We start from the raw sequence: 26,502 nt of genomic DNA on the forward strand, positions 1-26,502 counted from the left end.
GGACGTTGTTCGAGCCTTACGCTATGGTATGAAGCATTATCCATTACAATAACACACCCGGGATCAAGTTTAGGCAATATTGTTTCAAACCATTCACGAAAAACGTCAGCATTCATGTCATCATGGTAATCACCACCGCGCTTAGATTCAAAGATATGAGCACCACCATCTACAAATCCACTATTACTGCCTATATGAACAACTATTAGTCTTTTTCCTTTGCCCGTAGGATTTTTTAGGCCGGTTGATTTTCCAGACCAAAACGCCGTTTTTTAGAACATACAGTTGTTTCTACCCATACATTGGTTGTAGTGTGACCTTCGTTCACCCAGGTTTCGTCTAAGTAATATATGGTTCTATTTTCCGCTCTGTGTTTACGAATATTTCTCAAATATCGTCGCCGCCATAATGCAATATCTTCCCTATCTAAAATAACATTCACTTTATTTCTCTTGAGAAACTGAAAACCAATATCCAACAACAATGTGTAGAACGTACTTCGTTTGAAACTAGGCAACATAGGATCACTATTTACAGAACTCAAAATTTTGTTTAGTGTAGGTGGTTCATTTCTTAGAAAGAAATCATGCACTTTGCTCCGAATAGCACATTTCACAAAGTCATCCGCCTTCACTAATTATGTTTTCAGTCTGTTTCTCTTTTTACCCGGTGTTTTCAACAACACCGTTTCTTTGAACTCTTTACGTACGTTCACAACACTCGACTCAGAGACACCAGTATATTCTGCCGTTAATTTCACTATGTCATTCACTAACACAGTAGGATTGTTTTCCAGCAGTTTATTGAACACGTTTAAAACAATTCGTTTTTCCCCCGCTCTTCAATGGTTTTCCTTTTGGATGTTTCATAACTTGACACTGAACAGAAGCACTACATGTACCCGCCATGTTTTCAAATTGTAAGGTGACTGTTTGGGGCGGGACTTAAAATGACTGTTGCAATCTCTGCGTTTCTTAAGGACAGCCGTTACACTTTTTTAAAAAACGGTTTTTCTTTATTATGGTTGTTAACAGCAATACAAAATATATTAAATTTGTACCGAAACATATTATATAAATATTTATTCTCTACTATATTTACTATCTACCTTTCTCTCTCAAGTGTTTAACATTTGTTGTTATAGATACTTATCGGTTTGCATGTTAGCAACACTGTGACGATTGTTTTTTCTCGATAACAGAAGGTAAAAATCACAGAATATGGCATATATTTTGTCAGTAATTTGTAGTAGTATATTTTGCTCCGTGAATTAATTTTTTTTCGTCTCGTCTAACAAATGTGTGAAGTTAATTATACGAAACAATGTGAAAAAATAGTTCCTGTCTTTAACCAATTACAAATCAGCAATTACGTCAATCACGGAACTATATTTGTAACTCCAGCCAATTACATTTCATTGTAGTACGTCATTTGTTTATCCCAGGTGTGATTCTTACATTGAATACACTTTAGTACTAGTAGTAGTTTTTTCGCAACCTACTGGGCAAAAACAACAACAAAAAAGGATGAAGTAAAAATAAACATTTTTCTTTGTTGTTTCGTTTTCGTTCAGATAAAAAAAAAATATTTGAACAAATTTGTTAACAAGAGGAGGTGAAAAACAAAAGTCAGGAAAGACCTATTCCCTGTTCAGCGTAAGCTCTAAACTCCGATAAACAAAATATTTGTATCCTTCCGCTTGTCACAAATACGATTTGCTAGGGATGTATCGCTCCCACTCCCCACGGGAAGGAGCAAATTATACACCTTCGTTTTGACAATACTGTCTCGTGTTGTCCAGATACTTACAGCAGCAGCAGAAAAAAAAACTCGAAATATTAAAAAAAAATATTTGAATTTCGCTCGTAAACAATTGTTGCTTAGTGAGTAAAGGTTTGCCTTGGTGTTTCACCACAATATTCGCGGAACTGGGATTCATGCCAGCCATCTTTCAGATTTTAAAAGCAGAACACCCGCCCACAGTTGAGTTGGCGCCATAATTACTGCGCATGCTTAGTGTTTATTTCTATTGTTTCATTAACCACACTCGATTGCAGAATTATTAGATAATCCGTATTATATTTTTGTCATTTATAATAATGTAGCAGTTTTGTATAGAGCTTCATAGTAAAAATGATAATCAAATCATATGAACTATTTTGCGGAGGACTACAAGCGTCGTTAGGCCAACAGCAAATCAGCGAGATTTAGTTTCACATGGCTTTGTTTATCGCAGTTTAGAGCTTACGCCGAACAATGTTTAGAGTATGATCGTGTCACAGCAATCTTTGAATATTTCAGTAGAGCCGTCACTTGTACTAGCCGAACTTCATTTGCTAAATAGTGTTTAAACTTTATTTTTGGGTTGACGAATTAAGAGTTGCTTCGCAATTTGTAAGATGTCCAAGAAGGTGTTAGAAAATTGGTTAAAAAGAAAAAGAGGCTACAGCTGTGTAAATTCCGTTGATGAAAATATAAAAGCAAAGATATCGAGAAATAAGGAAGAAAAATCCAAAGAACAAGTTAATTTGACAGCTACTACTTCAGAAAAAGACATGAGTACATTTATTTATTAATTTATTGATTTCACATATGAAGGTTGTTATGGCATCTCCGGCTTGATGACAAAGACGTCAGAGGGATAAGGTCCTTCGTTAAAGACATTGCAAAGGAGACTAATTGGGGCCTATAAGTTAGGCACTATTCCGATATTTGTGTGGTGCGAGTGAAGAAAAACTTGTCAAGATAGCTGATCTGCAAAGAGGTTTCTACACCTTCTTCATAGTTTTATATTATTATTATTATTATTATTATTATTATTATTATTATTATTATTATTATTATTATTATTATTATTATTATTATTATTATTATAGGAATTTACACTTGTATGAATGGCTCAGGTTTAAATTTAGCTAGAAATAGCTGTGCGAGTAATTCTATTTTTAAAAAAATGATAGATGGCCATCCTCACTGTTCTTTCCAAGCTTTTCTTTGACAGATTAATTGAATGCTGGAATAGTACATCAGCTTATAATTCGGACAGCGTCCTTTTCAAATCCTTTTGTCTGGCAGTGTGTATAAGGTTTAATAATTTAGTAAACAGTGATGGAACCTCTTTTGATATCTGAGAAAATGTCTGATCACGGAAACTGTAATCTACCTAGAAGAGTTAGACTTGTGGGTTTTCGCATTTGTTTCCTCGGTTTTAATTTCTAAAAAGTCTTAAAAATTTAAATTAGAATTTAAAAAGTGGAAAAAGCTCACATTTTTTAGTTTACAATTTTATTTATTTTAGGAAAGACTTTTAGGAGGATGGCATTTTTTGTCTTTATCTATTTTTGTGTGTTTTTTTAGGATGTATATTTGTTTTATTTTATTTAATTTATTTAACAATCACCAGATACAGCTAAGAGTTCATTTATCGGTATACTGGATGCATAACGACAATAGTAATAATGGAAAGGATTTGGAAAAGTATCAGTCATGGCCTATTTAGTAGGTACTATCCCGGCATTTGCCTGGTAGGACTGAGGAAAACCCCAGTCCGAATGGTCGGCAGTGAAATCGAACCCACAACCTCCAGTATGCGAGGCGAACGCTCTAGCAATAGAGCTACTTCGCTCGGTAAGATTGTCGTTTGTGATTTTTTTTTTCTTTTTGAATTGCTCCTGCGAGAAACTTGAGCCTCGACCCGAACGAAATTGTTGGACTAAAATTTTTAGATGGGTATATCGATACTACCCAACTCTAACTTCGGAGCTGGCATCAGGTCTTAATTCAGCCTTAAATTGGCCTCGAATTGAAAGTACAACCATTTCTACAATCCGACCTACTGAACGCAAGGTGTTAAGTAAGATCTTAAATTAATCTATGGTACTGTAAGTAATTTTTCTTAGTTTCTGGTTGATGGGTTAAATGGTTGGAAATCTATTCTCCAAAATGTAGCTTTCCATCTGGATTTTAATTTTTGTTACTTCATATACATATCCTGCTTGTTCGAACCTTAATAGCACAAAGACAAATAAATGTTAGAGGAAGCGTTGTGGTGAATTTCAGAGGAAACTCGAAAAGGGCGCTGCTTTCGACTTTGATGTAATCAACTTTTTTTTCTTTTTTCTTTTTACTTGTTTTCGTGTCTAGTTTCAATCGCCAAGCGCTGTAATAGGAATTATGAAACAACATATTACAAAGAATACCTTAGAGGACGCCAGTTCAAATCCCTTGATACCTTCTTCGTTTCACGGCCCACCAAGTTTTACCGCGATAGAATCCATGGCCTTCGAGAGCAGATCGTCGATGCTGATGGGGACTTTATTTATCTTGCGGGTATGTCTTAGGTGAGAGATCGATGTTCGAAGGTAGTGGGTGAAAAAGCGACAAAACTTTGTTGGTTACCGTTATAGTTCAGGCAGAATCTCTTCCAAAAATATGCGATACTCCCATCCGGTCAGGCATTGTAGTTATAGGTACAGTCCAATGAGATAATTATCAATGATTTCGCAGATAGACGAGTATGTACACGTACATTCTGGACACGAAACACAAATAAATTGGGGGCGCGGTAGCTCAGTGGTAGAGCGTTCACCTCTGGTGCTTGGGGTCCCGAGTTCGATCCCAGCTCCCGCCAAGTGAACTTTGTGGTGGACAAACACCGTGCTCGTGGGTTTTCTAGGGGTTCTCCCGTTTCCTCCCACTTTCTTCATTCCACCAATTCACTCATCTCTCATCATCACCGTCTCCTTTAGCCTAACCGGCATAACCGTGGGACGTAAAACTCAAAGATTTCATTTCATTTTTTTCACAAATAAATTAAACGATAGAAGTAGCAGTAACAGATCTTCATAAAAGCGTTGTGATGTCATTAATATGAGCAGATCAGCAATTTAATTTTTTGTTCTGTTATTTATCTGCTTGTGTTGTGCTTATTTTTACACGCGACGTGACGTTTTCAATTAATTCTTGTACTGCACAACGTTTTTTTACTAGTACTTTTTGAGGAGGTATGCAACCACGCACAATGATTATTACCTCATTCGTCATCTTTTAATCTGTGTGTATGAGTTCTGACCTGCCACGTAGTATTATTTCCAGGCAGAGAGACGTTCTTTACATGCTCTTGTCCACTCAATTTTCGTCATAAAATGACCGGGAATCCCTAACGTCCTTTGGAGAATCCCTTGCGCCGCCATTGCACAAATCTGAAAACTGCAAATTTGGATAGAGCAGGTTAGGATACTTTGACGATATCACGCCGCATCACGTCTACGATCAGTAGTTTGTGTAATATTTAACTTTAAAGTTTGCTTTCCCACGCTTTCGGCAGCCTATAACACATTAACGACGCGTTTTTTGCCCTATGTTTATTGGAACTTTTTTGTTTGTTTTCCTCTCAGGATTCATCCCTCTGCTTTTGTACAACGAATTTAGGGCCATACTACACACACACACACACACACATATGTATATATATATATATATATATATATATATATATATATATATATATATATATATATATATATATATATATACAGGGTGGTAGGTAACTCCACCGATAAACTTTTGGGAGGGGGATTCCTTATATGAAATGAAAGAAAAAGTTCTTATAAACATAGATCAAAAAACGTCTCCTTTCAGAGTTATGATCCGTCGAAAATTCGAACATTCACGTTTCGTAACGCTTTGCCTTAGAAACTACAGGACCGATCCCAAGCGGTTTAAGGAATTACAAAAAAAAACTAGTATGCGATCTATGTATATATCTATGTTCTACCATAGTCCGTTATCGGCGAAACGAACGCGTTATTAATACTTAAGGAGTATCCCTATACCTCAACTTCCTTTTCTCAGTTCGTTTCGCCGATAACGGACTATGGTAGAACATAGATATTTACATAGATCGCATACTAGTTCCTTTGTAATTCCTTAAACCGCTTGGGATCGGTCCTGTAGTTTCTAACACCAGCCATACACTGACGTATTTTTCAGTCGTAGCCATAAAATTTCATGCGCTAGTCTTGTTAGCAGCTGTCAATACGTTAGTGTATGGGACCTGGCGTACGTTTACGTACCGAATTTTTATACGCTGGAAAAGTCTGGGTGCTTTTAACTTCGAGCGTAAATACGGCGCGTAAAAACGGCTCAGATGAAAGGGTTTTCGAGCAGCAGGTGGTCTCTTGCCCTTTCCACGGCCTTCTCCCTGGTCTGGTCTTATTGTTTTCAGAAGAGAAAACCTGTTCTTGTGTTGTCCTCGCGAATCGTTGCTGAGGTTTGCTGGTAGACTCACCAGAAATCATCATTCCAATCTAGTTTCAGTCCTTCCATACAATATACGATTTCGGCTAAACTAATATTTCCTATTGCACAAAACGAGACCTTATTTCCTAATTAAAATTCATAATTAATTTTGAGTGCACAGAGAAAACGGTATTTAAATCCAATACTTCCTAATCTGAATTCGCAAATTATGAGAGCTCCTCCGTGGTTATATAGTCAGCGTAAGCTTCTCCGGTGCAGGACATCCTGTTCGATTCTCGGCAGAAGCTCACGCAGTTTGGATCTCACTTCTCATATAGCTTCGCTAAGAGGTCGCTCAAGTCAAACCCAATCCAATCGAACATGATGTCTTTCGACTACGAATTTAACATTAAATTTAATATTTGACAGTTAGTCCCAAGATACTTCAACAAGATACTATCTCGATATCTGCCTGATAAAACAGCAAAAAATTGCGTTTGACTATCGAACTTCACTGAAATTTTTTTGCTATTTCGACCAACTGCTGATTGTTATTTTTAAGTACCTTCTCAATTTTACAAGAACTTGTAACAAAATAGGTTCAGAGTCATTTTTTTTTCACGTGATCTTAACATTACTCGTGAAAAAGAAAATGTGATAAACCACAATACATAGGCTAATGTTTCTTTCTTTGTGAATTATTTCAAACCTCAGATTGTACATATATTTAAATTTAATAGACCTAATAATCCTATTTCGCCATTAGTGCTCACATACTAAGTCTAAATAGCAGAATTATTATACCGCTCGTTTTAGTGTGCTTGCTTTTCAGCCTTAAAAGTTCAAGTTCAATCCAGGGTACCAGCTATGTTGAATATTTTTCAACATTTTATTATATCTCGTCATGATGGGAACTGTGCCAACACTTATTTGAAAAGCTTATGTAGACTCAAAACAGAACATACTTAACGCCAAAATTGAAATGACACCCACTTGCAGGAAATATGATTACACTCATAATAGTTCATGTTAACTCGTAGTATGCCATTAAAGCATTTCTCAACCTTTGTGGTGTGGTTACTATCAATTCTCCCCAGATAAACGTTAACTTAAGGTCTATTATCACAAAATATTAAATAACAATGAATATCTGACACTTAAATAATTTCTTTCACGAACAACTCAATCATTTTACTGAGCTCCTCTGTGACTAAACGGTTAGCATACGTGTCTTTGGCGTGGGAGAGCCGGGTTTGCTTCCCGATGGGAGTTCATGTGGTTCGGATTCCACGTTAATCAATAGGTCTCGTCTCATATAGCCTCGCTGGTGAAAGGGATGTTAAACTCAAAATCAACTCAACTTAATCGTTTTACTATCTTTATAAGTAGCATGACCATCCTATCAGGAGAATTTATATAATAATTGACTTAATAGTGAACTATTTTTCTTCTTACTTAATAGTGTATTATTTTAGTGTCATTTTTACTACTAGAGCTTCGAAATTAATTGATATTTAATTGTTTTCAGTTTCGTATAACATACAAGTCTGTTTACATTTTTCTTTTTACTTTTTGCTTATTCCTTATAACTACGCTTTCTTACAGTGAAATACGCCTTATATAATGAATATAAGAACTATGAGTATTAAAAACATACAATACGACAAAAACATACAATATTTTCTGAACCAGTAAATGAAAACTCTTCCGACTTAGATTGCTTCAAATCATTGGTTCATAAATTGTGAAACAAATGTAATAATAATAATAATAATAATAATAATAATAATAATAATAATAATAATAATAATAATAATAATAATAATAATAATAATAATAAATTTAAACGAACGAATGGATTTGGTTCAAAGTGTCTTTAATAAGTTAACAGTTTAAACTTCTTTTGAAAAAAAATCTAAAGTAAGATTGGGTAGCTCTCATTTAATTTTAATAAGCAGTTGGATGTTTGTACCCACATGTAGTAAAATTTAAACAAACCAGTCGTTCAGAATAGTTTAACTTTGTTTGAAAATAACCTAATCTAAATTGAATTGGAGGATAGAGAGTTGTGAATAGCTACTGTTTCAACGGAATTTGACTATTATAAGTTCGAAATTAAATAAATTAAAGTCTATATTATGGTAAAGCTTCGTGATAATATGCCAAATATCATAGCTACGCCAAATTCATGAAACAGCTACAATCATTTGTAAAAACCCCACATTTTATTATTTGCAGTTTTTTACGTTCCTATATAACATACAAGTGCAAAAATCTTTCTTTTAGACAAATTTAATATTTAGTATACTAAATAACTATAATAATTTTAATAAACCGTTAAATTTATCTTACTTTCCATAATCAATTGTAGTTGCGCAAAAACACAGATCTATTCGCTTGTAATGGAAAGTACCAGTGACACCAATTGGGTATGAACACTAGAAACGTGGACAAAACACTACTAATAGTAAGGGGGCATGGCATGTAATTACGCTATAGTGTAAAGCCAAAAAAGTGGGGGCAGCAATTACCTCCACGCCCCTAATCGCCGATGGACAGCAAACTTGTTAATATTCCCAATTTAAGTGAATTTTAAGAAATTGTTGAGGAATAATTTTAGTAGTATTTAATTAGATCTATACGGTTTTATTTGAATTACTTCACTTCAGATCTACAATTAGTTTCATTATATTTTCATTAACTGTTAATCATCAAACGATGCGTTCAAACGTAGAATATTCACTAATAGTCATTACATTGGCCAACAACTTAAATTAATTTGTTTACAATTAAATAAATGACAGTTAAAAAAAAACACCAAATTTGTTATATTTAATTTGAACATGTGGTTTGGTCCAGTCATTAGAATCAATCATTTTTTTTAATTTAAAAGTTGGATTCATCGATTAAAAGTGTCTGCTTACTGTGTCACAAGGTTTTCAGTACACCCTACATTGAATGCTATAAATTTCTTATATCTTATACATTAACATTAAAGGCGGACAGAGGGCGTATTGTGAAATTGTACACTGAGAAAAATGTATGTGACGTACGTAAAAACGTAGGTTACATGTGTAAATCATGTAGTTTTAGGACTTAACGTACAACAAATGTATAACTGAAAAAAGTACATTTTATACATACTTTCCGTATACATGTTTCTAATAAACGTACTTTCTGTACGAACGAAAGAACTGTATATAGGTGGTCAAGATCTCACATACAGATATACGCATGTAGCATACAACTGGCGTATGTAACATACGTATACGTATGTGATATATGGAAGACTGTTAGATGTCATACATCCCGCAACGGAATGATGTAACATCTAAGCGGGGAAAGTCAGTAGCATATGGATAACGTATGCTCCGTGCAGATTTCTGTAGTAAACATAATGATTCTGTATATTTGTACAATATACCGCTGTCCGAATAACGGACTTTTCTCAGTGTATTAATTAATAAGAATTTGCGTCCGGTGAAGGGGAATGTTAAAAGTTCGAAAAATTTTCTTTATATATATATATATATATTTACAACAATGAGGAATATCACAGTCGAATCGATAAGTGTTAGTAAACAATAGAAATGTTTAGAAGGTGGATGAAAAACAGAGCCGTTGGTAGAGATTTCGGCGCCAGGGGCGAAGTTGAATTCGGCGCCCCTACACTCACCTTATCAAGCTTCCTTTTTTTTTTTTTTTTTTTTTTTACAAATAAAAGAAACAGCTGTTGTCGTTATGCTACGTTGAATTTTTATTATGCTGCTTGCACAGACTATTGCAACAGCCAAAAGTGATCATTCTCTATTCTTTTACACATAAAAGCCGTTTTCAAGTGGCTTATTTTGGACTTTTTGTTAAACTTACAAAACTGCCTTTGCTGTACACAAATCCACTTTGAGAACAATTTACAACTATTTACGTTTCATACTATATATAAGAAATGAAATTTTAATACGTTAGAAATTATGTGATTTAAAAAAAATGTTCGAAATGGGTAACAGCATCAATTTCCAGTAATAATTGTAAACTTTTGTAATTTTATGATATTCTGTATGTGAGCACATAAAGAAGATTTTAATTTTGATTGTTTTACGGTAAAAAATATTTTGTGAAATGTAACGGGACCTTCTTTGGAGATTTCTTAATATTGATCGATGGAGGTAAATAATATGTTTAATGTTTGTACTTGAAATCCAAAATGTAGTTTGGCTACTACATACACTACGTGATCAAAAGTATCCGGACAACCCCCAAAACATACGTTTTTCATATTAGGTACATTGTGCTGCCACCTACTGCCAGGTACTCATTATCAGCGACCTCAGTAGTCATTAGACATCGTGAGAAAGCAGAAGGTGGCGCTCCCCGGAACTCACGGACTTCGAACGTGGTCAGGTGATTGGGTGTCACTTGTGTCAGAAGTTTGTACGCAAAATTTCCACACTCCTAAACATCCCTAGGTCCACTGTGTCTGATGTGATAGTGGAGTAGAAACGTGAAGGGACACGTACAGCACAAAAGCGTACAGACCGACCTCGTCTGTTGACTGACAGAGACCGTCGACAGTTGAAGAGAGTTGAAGAGAGAATAGACAGACATCTATCCAGACCACCACACAGGAATTCCAAACTGCATCAGGATCCACTCCAAGTACTATGACAGTTAGGCGTGAGGTGAGAAAAAACTTGGATTTCATGGTCGAGTGGCTGCTCATAAGCCACACATCATGCAGGTAAATACCTCGCTTGGTGTAAGGAGAGTAAACATTGGACGATTGAACAGTGGGAAAACGTTGTGTGGAGTGACGAATCACGATACACAACGTGGCGATCCGATGGTAGGGTGTGGGTATGGTGAATGCCCGGTAAACGTCATCTGTCAGCATGTGTAGTACCAACAGTAAAATTCGGAGATGCTGATGTTATTGTGTGGTCGTGTTTTTCTTGGAGTGGGCTTGCACCCCTTGTTTTGCGTGGCACTCTCACAGCGCAGGCCTACATTGATGTTTTAAGCGCCTTCTTGCTTCCCACTGTTGAAGAGCTATTCGGGGATGGCTATTGCATCTTTCAACACGATCGAGCACCTGTTCATACTGCATGGCCTGTGGCGGAGTGGTTACACGACCACAACATCCCTGTGATGGACTGGCCTGCACAGAGTCCTGACTTGAATCCTATAGAACACCTTTGGGATGTTTTGGAACGCCGACTTTGTGCCAGGCCTCACCGACCTACATCGAATACCTTCAACCTTCAGCACCTCCTACAACCTTCCAGCACCTGAGTGAAAGTATGCCTGGAGAATGGAAGCTGTCATCAAGGCTAAAGGAGGGCCAACACCATATTGAATTCCAGCAGTACCGATGGAGGGCGCTACGAACATGTAAGTTATTTTCATCCGGGTATCCGGATAATGACTGAAAATTTTGAATTTAAGGTTACTTTTATTAATAAACATATTAAAATACATGGACACACACACACACACACACACACACACACACACACACACACACACACACATATATATATATATATATATATATATATATATATATATATATATATATATATATATATATATATATATATATATATTGTAGGTATGTAGATAAATAAAAAATATCATACAACTAGATACGTAAGCACAAAAAAGAATCCTGGTGATACAAGTAGTTAATGCAGAAATGATCCCAATAAATTCCTTTAAATTGGAAGCATTTCATACGTCAATCAAATAATAATAATAATAATAAAACAGTGGTAGCGATCACTTTGAAAAAGACGAAATTCATGGGGTAAAGTTCTGACCCATTAAGGTGATCTGGTACCCCTAGCAACCTTGAAAGTTAGTCCATTTAAAAAGCATTGCAAAGTTTTTCACTATTTTCTTCTTTATTATTAAAGTTACAAACGTCAAAATTTGAACAAACCTAGAGGAGACACATATCTATGCCTTGTGTGTTTTAGATTTTGAAAAAACACAGTAAGGAAACTTTTATCTTCAACTTTGAAAACATGGCAACAGTAAGACCTGAACTCCCTGCGACGGTATAGTTTTTCCTTTCCGCCCGAGTCGAGCGGCAAGTTCAGTTCTCTGCCTCGCTCAAGTTGTTCCAATCAGGTGACTCATAAACAGCGGTACAACCGAAACCTTCTTTTCTCATCTCTCTCCCTCTCTCTTTTTTTCTTTCTTTTCATTCTGCGAATTCCTGGAAGGGTAGTTGTCACTTGTCAGCTTACCATTTCCGCAAAATAACATAGTATAGATGTCAATTTGTGATCTTTGGGAAAGATTAAAAAAAAATATTGTTGGAATCAATCTAGGACAAAATTACCCTTTGAAAGCGAGGTCGAAACCCTCTCTTCAGAAATAATTGAGAGATATTTACATTAATAATTTTTGAGGGAAATATGATCAAGTGAAATGGCATGTGGGCAAAATTCCTAGGGCCTGCTTTTTTAAAAATCACTTTCGTTCTTTGTTGCCTGTCCACATGGCCACTTCTATACTATCCCCTAGAACTTTTTTTTTTTTTAATTTTTCATGCACATGTCCGGTGACAATACAATATTGTATAAATTACCATATACTCATGTGTAATGTCTATATCTCACTTTTCCTGGAAGCGGAGAAGGAAAAAAATATAGATCCATGAAATGTTCACACTAGCATTTCCTAATTTTAGATTTTTTTTCTAATAAATGAAGTTCGCAAGGCGCCTGAAGGTTGTGAGATTCTACCTGGGTATCATGTGCATAGATACACCCTTCAAATTCGTATGAAATATCTTGTGCAAACTTTCATTGTGAGTTCGAACAGAAGAGAACCAAGTTTGATAAAGCTGGGCAACGGCTCACGCAACATTTTATGTTCTTTGTAAGTAAATAATGTTGGATTATTTTAAAATTGAGCATGATTAGGGATGCGCACGAGACAAGATTTGTGGTTGTCTCGTCTCGAAAATTTGCTGTAAAAGTGATGTCTTGACTCGAAAAATGTATATTTCTCTATTGGAAAAGCCGTGTCTCGACTCGTCTCGTGCGCATACCTAAGCATGATTTAGTAGTAAATTTATTTTGCATTGTACAAATTTGTTTAAATTATGTAATATCTGTGAAAACCTTGTTGACCAGGCTCGCAACCAGCTACTGAAGTTTGGGGAGCATAGATATGCTAGGGGGGCAATCGTAACAATTCTGGGTCTCCGTATCAATGTCATAGGATGCATTGTGGTTTGAGGGGCTAAAAAATTTAGGAAGGGAGCAGGCCTCCTAACCCCCGCCGTAGTTGCACAACTATGTAAGTAGATTCCTCAGTACCAGTACTTTATTTCACAAAATAAACACCACTACTTTATTTCGCAAAAAAATTCTTCACTACGTTATATAAAAATTGGATAACTCGACGGGTCAGTGTGGGAATTGAATATTTTTCCCAGGGCGGATGAATTTCACTCATATACCCACCAGCCATCACACACGTAAGAGTGGGGAAAAGTTATTGCTGTCTGAAATGAAAATTTTCTCTTGCAGGGGGATAAAAATTTCTCAGAGGAGAAATCCCTGGCATCCCCTCGTCAATTAGCACACTAGGACGGGCCTCTCACAATTTATAAGGAAATCGACGCAAAAGGCTGTAAGATGACATTTTTCATACCTTTTCTTTTTACATATTTTCGACTCCAGACGACACAGGGACGGATCCAGGATGGATTCCTGAGGGATGGGGTAGCGGTGAGTTGTAACACTGCTACTTAGGGTTACTTTAGTTTTATTATGTACAGACTTGAACTTTTGCATCACTGGTGCTTGTGCCATTGGAGGTGGCGAACGACCCTTCCCTCAGGATCCGCCTACAAGTCTCTATATCATCCCTACAGGATAAAATAAGATACATAAGAATGTTTTCCATTTATGTTTGAAGGCATACGCGTAGCCAGGAATATTCGTTAGTCGAGTTTAAATATAGAGCCCATAATAATAATAATAATAATAATAATAATAATAATAATAATATAATAATAATAATAATAATAATAATAATAATAATAATAATAATAATAATATCCGCTTAGTATTGTGTTTCGTAGAACAGATGTAGACTTCTTCCTCTGACACTGTCCGTCTCCATATAAACATTTCCCACCCCCACCCCCATATCTTTAGATTCCAATCAGTCTCGGTGGTCCGTCTCTCTGTTTATTGTTAATTTCACTGGAATGCATTTCTTTATAGTCTTCAATCTTTGCATAAAATTAACAGTTCTCACCTAAAAGATGTATGGTGTAGTGTGCGACGCAATACTTCCCTGTGGGAAACCCTGGAAATGTACGTATTGCAATCGGGCATCTCACTTGAGTCTCCCGTTTAATCAGTAAGTACGCTGGGAATTTTATTTCGTGAGGTGTTCAAAACCCAACAGGGAGAGCATTTAGAATATTGATACATATTTTTACAGAAACGCAAAGGAAGCAATATATTTTGTTACGACCAGGGATGTGTGTAAAGAAAGTTTGGTCGGTGTTAGGGGGTGTTTATGGGGTTGGGAAAGATTTTAAACAAAAAAACTTCATTTCCTAGCCTTCTCTGGATTACAGGGGTGCCCACAGTCAAGTTTTGGGGCACAGGTTGCACCTATGATTTTTTTTTTATTTTTTTTTAAGAGGAGGGACAATTTGTCATCGAAAGTGGAACAATCGAATTTTAATTATACCACAATGATGCTTTTATGAACACGAGTGACGTATTTAGGAATTTGTTTCGGGAATGGGTATGCACAATACGAGAATAAGCACTTATATTTTTCCTTTTAGGTGCCGACAAATTTTAATGAAGTTGTGAATATAACAAATTTATTTCGGGGGGGGGGGGGTTGAGCTCGATAGCCACCGACTGATGAACACTAAGTATGAAGGAGAACTTAGCATGAATAACATTTTTAAATAAGTAATTGTCATAATAAAGAATAGTAAATTTGGGGGGAGGACAGTAAATGGGAAGAATGGTAACCTTCAGGGGAAAATAGGGACCTCTGCCTGGGTGTGTATATTCTCTACTCATTTACATTTTCTAAACATTGTGATGTGTCGTCGTACGTATATGTAAGCACCTTCTCCACACAGGAAGATTGTTGTTGATCCAGGATGAAAGCTAAAATATTCTAATTTCAATAGATATGAAAGGAGGGATTACAACCTGTACCAACACATCTTAAAGTACGCCACTGTTTGAAAGTATTTCTTTACTAATGTACAAACTTTCCAAGAGCTTCAGTTTGATGTGTTAGGTCCTATATATTGTTTCTAGCTATTTATCATTTTTAGAAAATATTTTTCTGCATTTATATGCTTATCTATCTATATTTCTCTCTCTCTCTCTCTCTCTCTATATATATATATATATATATATATATATATATATATATATATATATATATATATATATATATTATATTATATTATATTATATTATATTATATTACTTCTATCTGTTTACCTGTCTATCAACCATTCGATTTATCATCTTTCATTCAAGATTCAAATACTGCATTGAAATAAAGCTACATAGAAACGGAAGAAATAACCACAGAAATATGAAACACAATAGCACTTCTTTCTTCTCTTTTCTTATGTTTCTGAAGCCGAAAGTCGTGCGATATTTTTCCTCGGTCGGCAGGAATATCTCGCTTTCCGTTGTCTTTTCACGGCACAGACATTTGTACTGCTATCCCTCCTGCTGTCACTCATAAAGTGATTATCCGTCGGTATTCACATTTCAAGCAACCACGACTCGAAGGACAGGCAGAAAGACGACCGCTAAACGCGGACAGGGAGGTTCACACAGGAGTCAATAGACATTTCAACAAAAGGAGACACCAACTCAAAATTTGAGTGGGAGGGTTACATCTGCGTTGCCAAGTTTTTAAAATCAAACATGGAAGCTTTTTTACTGTGTTTTTTTAAAAAATCTAAAACACACAAGACATAGATATGTGTCTCCTCTAGGTTTGTTCAAATTTTGACGTTTGTAACTTTAATAATAAAGAAGAAAATAGTGAAAAACTTTGCAATGCTTTTTAAATGGACTAACTTTCAAGGTTGCTAGGGGTACCAGATCACCTTAAGCCCCTATCCTACAACTGTTTCAAATTCAAGAACGTTATTATTCCCCTTGTTTACATTCATTTTTAATATTCCAGCGCGAGCATCAACTTGTGTGTCTCTTCACTCCTTTCATTTTTCATACCTTTATTCTCACCGTCGTGATTAAAACAAAGAACGTGATTAACCAAAGTCATCATCATCAAAATGCGTAATTCGTACGTATTCAAGACGGTGACCGTTTCTGATTTTGAAAACGCTCTCGTCTACACTGTAAGTCATTACTTGGCAGCATGTATGTCACATCGTCATTAAGAAATGACAGCTTTTTTTTTTTTTTTTTTTTTTTTAAGTAATAAGTAAAAACTTGTTCTGACTTATTGAAACGTTTGGATTGCGCGCGTAGCGAGCAAGAAAATTTTTAACAAATCTATTTTCATTTCCAATACTTTCCTTTCTTCTTGCTCCTTCGGCACCCTCTTGCTATCAGCGTCCGGGGCAACCGCCCCGCTGGACCCCCAACTTAGTTACGACTCTGATGAGAACTATTCTAAATATAAAGCAATCTATTCTACAGTTGCTAAGCGGATAAGAGATAGCACAAGCACTTATATATTTAAAAATTAGTTGTATTTAAGGTAAAGTATTTTTATCTTGAAAAGATATTTTAACTTCCAAGCAACTTATTATTATGAGCAAATGTACTATCCAATGTAATGTAGCATGGTGCATTAATATCGTCACTGTTAGAACAAATGCTATGCTTCTAAGATCGTGAAAGAAAACAGGAGAGTGAATTAGTAAAGTACAACAATACAATTGATATTGTTTTCATTTGGTTATGTTGTACCTCAGTTGAAGTGTTAATTCGTTTTCTAAATATTAAATTTTAATTATTCTAGATATTCTTTGGAACTTTTAAATAGCTTGTCAAATCACACTTTGAAATTAAAACTTGGTTTGTTTTTACTTAGAGACGGTTGACTTTCCTTCTTTTACTTGACCCTTTCATTAAGGACTAGATTCTACAAGAGCAGCAGATGTGCTGAGCATATATTACCCAAAAGCAGTGCGCGAATTAGGTTGTGTATATTTGAAGGGGAATAAAATAGTTCCTAACAGGAGATAGTTGATTCCTTTGTGAGCGATCAATGTTTCAATTTGTTGCTTTTGGAAGGGATTTAAACAAAATACAAGAAAATTCCGGTCCGGGATTCGCACCCTGCCCTACAGACATGAGTGGTACAAGCTGGATGGTAGGCCCTGATTCCATGAGATATGTTACGCCAAGAGAGTAGATTTATTTATTTGTTCGAGAAGTCTAACAAATTTAGTGAGAAAATTTATTAAATTGAATACTGCTTTCGCAAAATCATGCATTTAGCTTTTGTTTTTCTTTCTTCCTTTTTCTTTTTTTAACCTGATTTAACTTTCTTAAAACATTCTATGGGAATTTCACATTCCGATACTACGAAAAAGAAACAAAAAGTACTCCTACATTTGAATATCACTTCCTATCCAAATCTATTCTGTTGTTCTTTCTTTTTATTCGTTTCCTTAATAGCATAATGTTTGTAGGACCTGCACTTAGAAGATATATGCATCCTCTTCAAACAACTTGAGCAAACTGGAAGACGACCGCGTGCTCAAACAACAGACAAGAGGAAGAGCGAAATACGACCGCTTCTTTTTCTTCTTCTTTTACGCGCCTATTTTTACGCTAGGTGTATGGGCCAACTTACGGACCGAAATTTACGACATCATTTTACGGACCGAAAATGCGCGCTGAAAATACGCTAGTGTATGTTGGCCTTAAGGCAAAGCGTTACGAAACGTGAATGTTCGAATTTTCGACGGATCATAACTCTGAAAGGAGACGTTTTTCGACCTATGATTATTAGGACTTTTTTCTTTCATTCATATAAGAAATCACCTCCCAAAGTCTGTCGGTGGAGTTACCTACCACCCTGTATATATATAACAAGATTATGGATTATATAAAAGAAGATTACATGTCCCCCAATGTTGAAAACAGATTTGCACCGATGGTTGGCGAAATGTTGCAAGTTAATAATTTTTACAGTGAGCATATTGCTTTGCTCAACGAATAGTTTAAATCAATTACGTATACTAAAAGCAAAGCTTGACCTATGGAAAACGTTACACTTATTTAAAGTTTAACAACTATAAGTAACAATTCATCAATGTAGTTCCAAAAAAATAATATAAGAAAACATTTAAAACTGAAAATTCAACGTGGGAATATTCTAGGCTTTAGCAATCCCAGATTGAATCAAAATGGTTCCCCTTTTTGAACTTATGGCACAACCATCGTGAGCACTGAACTTCAAGATTTTATTTTAATTCAGTGGCAGAATTCTGAAAACTATTGTACACCCATCAGTCACATTTATTCCGTTGTTAGAAATACATATAAACACTAGGCTGGAACTAATATATTCACGAATTATAATAGCAAAAGAAGTAAGTATGTAAGTAAATATGAATTCAAGTAAGTATATCGAAAGGTAAGTACAGTGGGTCAAATAAGTTTCCGTACACCATAGATTAGTAATTTCAAAATGTTATAGTATCTTAAAATAAATAAATAATAAAACGCAATTACATTAGCTGAATTTGTTCGCGTCTACTTGTAATGTGTACACATTATAGTGATGGTATTGAATATACAGATAGTATAACTAACGATTTGAGTTAAGTTGCTGAAAGTTGAGGTCAAAAAAGTTTCCGTACACGGCACAAACATACAAAAGAAGGAAGTAAAACACACGCCAAACAGCATTTTCAGTGGTCACAAATGACAGTAGCGTGCTCTACTAGTGATAAGTACTACTGCAGTTAAATTTGGGCAAGGAAGACCTAAAGAGGCAGTAAAACGACTCATCAAAATGGAGGTGCCCATTCCAATACCTAAACTAACAGTACTAATAAAATTTAGACAAGAAGGTAAATCTCTTAGAAACATAGCAGAGACAGTAAAGAAATCACATTCTATAGTACAATACATTCTAAATAGGCATATTGCAACAAATAGTTGCAAAGTTCGACTGCTCAGTGGCCGTCCAACGAAGCTAAAGATTAATCATAACCGTGTTATTTTAAGAACTATCCGAAATGAACCCAAAACAAGTGCTCCAAAACTAGCTAGTATGCTTGAAACTGACTATGGTGAACAAATGATTCCTGAAAGAATTCGCACTATCATCAGAAAAGCGGGCTACAACTGTCGCGTAGCAAGAAAGAAGCCATATGTTAGTAAAGGAATGCCAAGAAATGAGTAGAGTTCCCAAAAGCTGATGTGTACAAGCCAATTTGGTTCTGGAACTCTGTTTTATTTAGTGATGAGAGCAAATTCAACATTCATTCATCCGATGTAAGAGATATAGTGTGGAGGAACCCAAATACGTACATGGAACCAAAGCATCTGTGTCCTACTCTGAAGCATGCAGGTGGTGGTATGCTCTTTTTGGGGTGTATGAGTGCAGTTGTAGTAAGAAATTTGGATTTTATCGAAGGTACAATGGACGAACATGTTTACCTGAACATTCTGAAAGAGAATCTCCATGACAGTGCAAAGAAACTGAATATGGGAGACTCCTTTATATTCCAGAAAGATAACCACCTTAACATACTGTACGAAAAGTGAAAGAGTGGTTGTCGTATAATGAGCCGAAACAACTTCATACTCCTCCACAATCTCCTGACTGTAATCCTATTAAGCATCTGTGGGATGAATTAAGAATGTGCATTAGGAAACATAATGTTAGAAACAAGGACTAGTTGAAAAATGCATTACGTGAAGAACGGAGGAGCATTTCCCCTGTAACTACATCAAAATTGGTCACTGCAATGCAGAAACGAATGCGAGAAGTACTTAAGGCCAAAGGAGGCCAAACTGATCACTAACTGCGGCCGAAATGCAAAGTGGTGCCCTTATTTATGTGCATTTCTTTATGTGTACGGAAACTTTTTTTGACTTGTAATATAGTCAGTATTTCGTGTATATTTGATTTTCTTCTAAATTATAGATACCTAATGTTTTATTTTCTTATGTATATGTTTATTATGGAGTTCCTTATAGAAAACTCATAGAAATTGTCCTTTTCTTTCTCTACTTTGTAAGATATATTATAATACATAACCAGGTAACATCTGTACGGAAACTTTTTTGACCCACTGTATATTTTTGTTGATTACTATATCCTATATCAGCGTTTACCAACCTTTTTCAACTTGCGGCACACTACGGATGTAACTTGAATTCTCGCGGCACACTCATAAATATTATTATTTGCAAATATAAAATACCATGGTAATTGTTTTCTGTGATTACTGATCTCCTTCTCACAGAGATGAAAGCTCGATCCCTATGCTAATTCATTATGCTTATTTTTTTATTGTAATTTTAAAATAGAAAAAATTGCAATGAAATATAGGACTCAGATTTTTAAAAATACGCCTTCTTTTTCGAAAACTGTATCCAACCCTTCACTAAGAATGATCACTAAATAAATAACGAACAAACAAATGTCTTGTACTTTTAACTTTGCTGTTTTAACCAAAACCGGTGCATATTATTGCAATCACACAGCTTGCGATGCGTCGAAGTCAAAACACACCTGTTGAACAAAGTGTTGTTCTGTCATTCATGTGCGAATGAGTGTTCTACGAACGTTCACTTGACGCGTACCGTACAAGTGTTTCCATTTCTCGGTGTTAGTATGACTCTCAATTGAAGCGTAACATAGCAGCTAACCGTGGAAACGTGTACGAGCCGAAATACTGTCTGCTACACAGTAATAGATGTAGAATAATATATTACAATTACAGTATTTTTTCCATGGTAGAAATTCATAGTAATGTGAAATACAAAAATATACATTTTTTTCCTATGTCTTGTAATTTGGTTGCTATAGAATTAATAATTTTGTTTCGATTTCCTCGCGGCGCACCAGCGGGCCATTCGCGGCACACCGGTTGGGAAACGCCGCCTTATATTTTTGTACGCCTACACGAGATAACAAGAATATAACTGCTAATATTTCTATCATCACATCACTATTTCAATATGATTGAAGGCCACTGCAATAGCTGAAGTTAGAGATTTAGTTTGGTTAAATGAGCATATCAAATATCAAGAAATGTTAAGGTTTTTTTCTAAACATGAAAATTTTCTGAAAATATCAAACACGCTATTTCGATTCGACATACCACGAAATATAAAGATTCTTTGGTTTAAAATACGAAATTTCATTTTTTGCTTTTCTTTAGTGATATGGGACGAAATAGAACAGGTGTCTGCTATTATTAATGATGACATAAAGTGTGAAGGTGAAATAAAAGCAAGGATAGGAATGGTGAAAGAAGCCTTTAGAAGGAAGAGAACACTATTTCATGGGACCTTGAATAAAGAGTTGAGAAAAACACTCATAAAATGCTTTATGTGGAGTATTGTACTGTATGGGGCAGAAATATAGACATTATCTAAAAATTGTTAAAAATGGCTGAAAGCTTTCGAAATGTGGGTGTGGAGAAGAATGCGAAGAATTAGCCGGGTCGAGTGGAAAATTAATGAGAGGGTGTTAGAAATGGTATTGGAGAAAAGAACAATTTTAGTAGGGCATTGGGTAGGAAGGAACTGTATCACGAAGGATATGCTAGAGGGTATGGTGACAGGAAAGAGATTGAGGGGACGAAGAAGTCTACAATAAATGGACGATATCAAATTAGAGAAATCGTACCTAGAGCTCCTTCATGGCTAAGCGGTTAGCGTACGCGCCTTTGGCGTGGGAGACCCGGGTTCGATTCCCGGCGGGAGCTCATGTGGTTCGGATTCCACGTTAATCAGTAGGTCCACGTCTCATATAGCCTCGCTGCTGAAAGGGACGCTAAACTAAAATCAACTCAACTCAACAAATCGTACCTAAAGACAACGAGGTTAGCGGAAGACCGTGGAGCATAGACGGTTTCCAGCTGCGGTGACCTCCAAGTAATGGCAAAATACCTATGATGATGATAATGATTACTGATATCACTACCATTGATACATAAAAGTAGGGGCCGCGGTGGCTCAGTGATAGAGCGTTCACCTCTGGTGCATGGGATCCTTGCTTCGATCCCAAGCGCCAAGTGAACATTGTGATGGACACACACCGTATGCGTGGGTTTTCTCTGGGTCCTCCCGTTTCCTTTCACTTTCTTCATCCACCATTTCATTCATTTCTCATCATTGTCTCCTTTAGCCTAGCCGGCATAATCACGGAACGTAAAACTTAAATATTTCATTTAATTTGATTTCCATATAGCAAAACCCGTAAGAGATATGGAGATGTGATTTTTGAAATTCATTAAGCGTCTTAACAATAGGTTCCATATCCTTCGTTTACCCTCTATTCAAACAAGAAATGCTTCAATTAACCATTTCCAGTTTCAGCATTTATCGGCATAGAGCAAAACGGTAATGGATAGCGACATGTGATTTTCCGAATCGATTCAAAGTGTCAAGAGAACATACTAACACAAACCGCATCATTCTTCCAAAGCCGGAAGTGGTTTAAATTTACTACTATTTCCGATTTCAATACTGTTTTCCGTAAAGCAAAAACTGTTAAGAGATATCGAGAAGCTATATTTTCAATCGATTCAATTTTCCAAGGATAGGTTCTATATCAGGGATGCAAATAACCACTCGCCCTCTCGCCCGGGGCGAGTGGTTCATTGATGTGGGCGAGTTTTTAATATCACTATTAAAATACCACAGATAAGTAAATGATTTCTATTGTGGGATGTAGGCTAGTAGATTTTTCTTGGGGCTAGTAACATTTTGTTGCTTATTTGCATCAATGTTCTATATCCTTCCTTAATCCTCTATTCAAACAGGACGTGGATCAAATTAACCACTTTCGGTTTCATCTTTTATTGCCTTAGAACAAAAAGAGTAAGGGATAGTCAGTACTTTTTTAAATATCGATTCAGCGTCCGAATAATAGGTTCTATCTTTGATCTTATCACTCTATTACAACGAGTAGTTATGGATGTACTACGTCAAGTTTGAATATTGAATTCACATAGTTTGGAAGTATACCGTAGTTTCACAATGTGAAACGAAATTCATTCGCTGGAATAACGAACTACTTCTTCGAATATTGGAAGAATCGATTATTCGAATATTGAAAGAATCGATTGTTCGAATATTGAAAGAATGGATTATTCGAATATTGAAATAATCGATTATTCCAATATTAGAATTGGTTATTCGAATGTTGGAAGAATCGATTATTCGAATATTAGAAGAATCGATTATTCGAATATGAGAAGAATCAACTATTCGAATATTAGAACAATTGATTATTCGAATATTGGAAGAATCGATTATTCGAATTTCAACAGGGCTTTTAACGTTTTTCATCAACGTTACCTACACCAACTTCTGTAACTTCACATTCAAGAATTATTTAAGGATCTAAGAGGAGTTTTTTTTTTTTTTTTCATCTTAGCGCATGACAAAATCTCGTAAGACAATGATATGCTATTCAGCCAGGTGAGTTGTTGCTATTTCGAAGAATAATATGAATATGTTTATCATTTCAGCTGATAAGAATGAGAAACACAATGCACCTAGTTAATCAATGTTATTTATTCTTTCCTTCTTAACACATAAAACAATATCAACGTTTTCACTTTTGCACCATTATTTATCGTGATTATAACCAGGGATTTATTTGTAGCCAGGGAAACCTGGGAATTTCCCCCCTTCTAAGTTTTGGTTTCTCTGTCTCTAGGTTTAATTCAATCTTCCCAGCCTGGGAAGATATTTTCCACCTTTCTTAGGCTATACAATCTGTTTCAAAGTACAATAATTAAATTCCATATTTTAGTAACAATTGTTTACTTTTTAGTATATTTATTGTCGCGAGCTATGCTGGTCTTGTTTATAGAATTGTTTCCCGAAGAAAAATCTTGCAGCTGATACCACTACTTATCATACTTCATCTGAGTAGCACAGTAATAATAATAATAATAATAATAATAATAATAATAATAATAATAATAATAATAATAATAATAATAATAATAGAACATTTTCAGTTATTAGTGAGCAGTCACTGCAGTTGTGAATTGGTAGTTTCTTAATTGACAAGCACCTTAAAAAGAACATAAGGAAATGGATATTAGACTATATTTTAATGAAGGAAAAGCTCCTGACGATTAAAAGGCAAGTAATTCCGATACACAAAGTAAGAAAGTAAGAGGCTTTCGTGTTATTTGTGAATGAAATTCGTGTTAAAAAGACAACTGTGATATTTAGAACTGCCTATGTTATTACCCAAAATCGAATGTCGTTTACCGTGCACAGTGGCGTATTTAAGGGGGGCTTCCGGGCTTAAGCCGTGCCCCCGAAATCTTACTATAGTGATGTAAGTGAAATATCTTGCAGAATTTTCACATTTACAGGCACAGCGCTCCCCGAAACAAAATCGTAAATACGCCACTGACCGTACACCTTATTAAATAATAAGAAATAAATGGAATGAACCTCGAACGAGTTCTCTACTCTAATGTTACGTGTTCAAATATTATTGACTTTGTAGCTACAGAAATGAACGAAAAATGACCCAGTATATTGCGAATTCCGATTAACACTTCGCACTAATGATGGACGAATCCTCCACTGTATCTCATAAATCTGTTCTCATTGTGCATATCCACACTGTAGTTAATCAGGTGTGTAGCAACATACTTTTAGGTTTATTTGAGTTATAGGTGTTCTTCCAGTTTCTTCTGCCGAGTGTGAGAAAGGCTCTTTCAGTTTAAACTTCCAGCATACTTATACTAGAAACCATTTATTTGTAAAAACCCTCGAATTTATTCTTTTCATAAACGTTAATGGACCAGATATTACCTCGTTCAATGCAGGAAAGTATGCCATCAGCTGGATAAAAAATGGACATCATGACATCATGCTACTACCAACAAACCAACTGGGAAAAAGACGGTATCCGATGTAAAACAACCTCGTATTGCTACACTATTCTAAAGTGAGGTACGGTGTGAAAGTATTGTTAATTTCTAAAGACAGTGTTAGATAACATGCCGTAAATCATGCTTCAGCTTAACCCTGTCTTTGTTCAATTCTGGATTCATTTTAATGTCAGTATGTTTTGTTGGCCAAAAGTTTACTTTCAGCAGAACACTGATAGGTGCACACACCCCTGAATCTAATTTTATTAAGTACAAGGAGCAAAATGATACTAAAACTTATTTATGATAATGAGGAATGACATTTAGTAGCGTCTTTCCCCTTCTATTTCATAAAATTAGGCTCAAGTATATGTGCACCTATCACTGTTCTGCCCAAAGTTAACTCTTACCTTTTGTTGTATTTATTGCTCGGGCGGGGAATTTGGTCTAAGGAAGGACCAAATTAGAACAGACTAAAGAATTACTTGTCATAGCAAAACCGTTTTACGTAGGAGTGTGACACTTATTACGACAAGGTGTGCAGATTGCAATGCAACTATAGGGCTTTTACTGGATGCTCTACACTTGTCCTCAGCAGTAGGACAAAAAGTAGTAAGATAACTAACGCATGCAATCTAATCTACCTAACCAAATCTTATCTAACGTACCTATCCGTATTTATCATAAAATTGATCTTAAAAAAGTTTTAAAAATGATGAACTGGGAGGGGGGTCTCCTATCAAACGAGTACCATAATTTCAAAGTAGGTAGGTTTAATAATAACGTTGTCCCAACCCCACTTTAAAGTTGTTGTGTTATACGGAACACAATCTTGCATAAATATTCCCCCCTTCTACAAAATCCACAAATAAATCACTGATTATAACGAACGAATAGACGCCATGGATGGGAATTGTACGAATGCGTTCAGGAAATGTCTTGGAGCTTCGTTATTTAGTTGTGTAAGTTATAGTGAAGACAATTCTTACAAATAATACAGAATTACAGAGGGTCTCGACAAGGGTTGCCACCTTTCTTATTGGTAAGTCTAAAACGGGACACGCTAATAGAATATTTGCACATCGATGGTTCATCAGACTCACATTTGTAGACCGAACAATTTATTAAGAAAAATGCAAAGAAATTTTTAGGCTATGTTCATGAATTTAAAA

General features: G+C 35.6%; 1 long non-coding RNA gene across 3 annotated transcripts in view; it reads left to right on the forward strand.

Moving 5' to 3' along the window:
* LOC145662599 (uncharacterized) overlaps nt 1–26,502 on the forward strand; it is a 160,829-nt gene that overhangs the window by 125,950 nt on the left and 8,377 nt on the right. Inside the window, exon 1 of one of the 3 annotated variants that reach the window (XR_014127068.1) lies at nt 26,282–26,292. The exons of the other annotated variants lie outside the window; for them this stretch is intronic. This is a non-coding gene — a long non-coding RNA (uncharacterized LOC145662599). Of the gene's footprint in view, nt 1–26,281; nt 26,293–26,502 lie in introns of those variants that run through there. 3 annotated transcript variants of the gene reach the window in all.

The sequence above is a fragment of the Thermobia domestica genome, chromosome 10 (assembly GCF_964235325.1).
Source record: "Thermobia domestica chromosome 10, izTheDome1.hap1.1, whole genome shotgun sequence".
In the NCBI taxonomy this organism is placed as follows: domain Eukaryota; kingdom Metazoa; phylum Arthropoda; class Insecta; order Zygentoma; family Lepismatidae; genus Thermobia; species Thermobia domestica.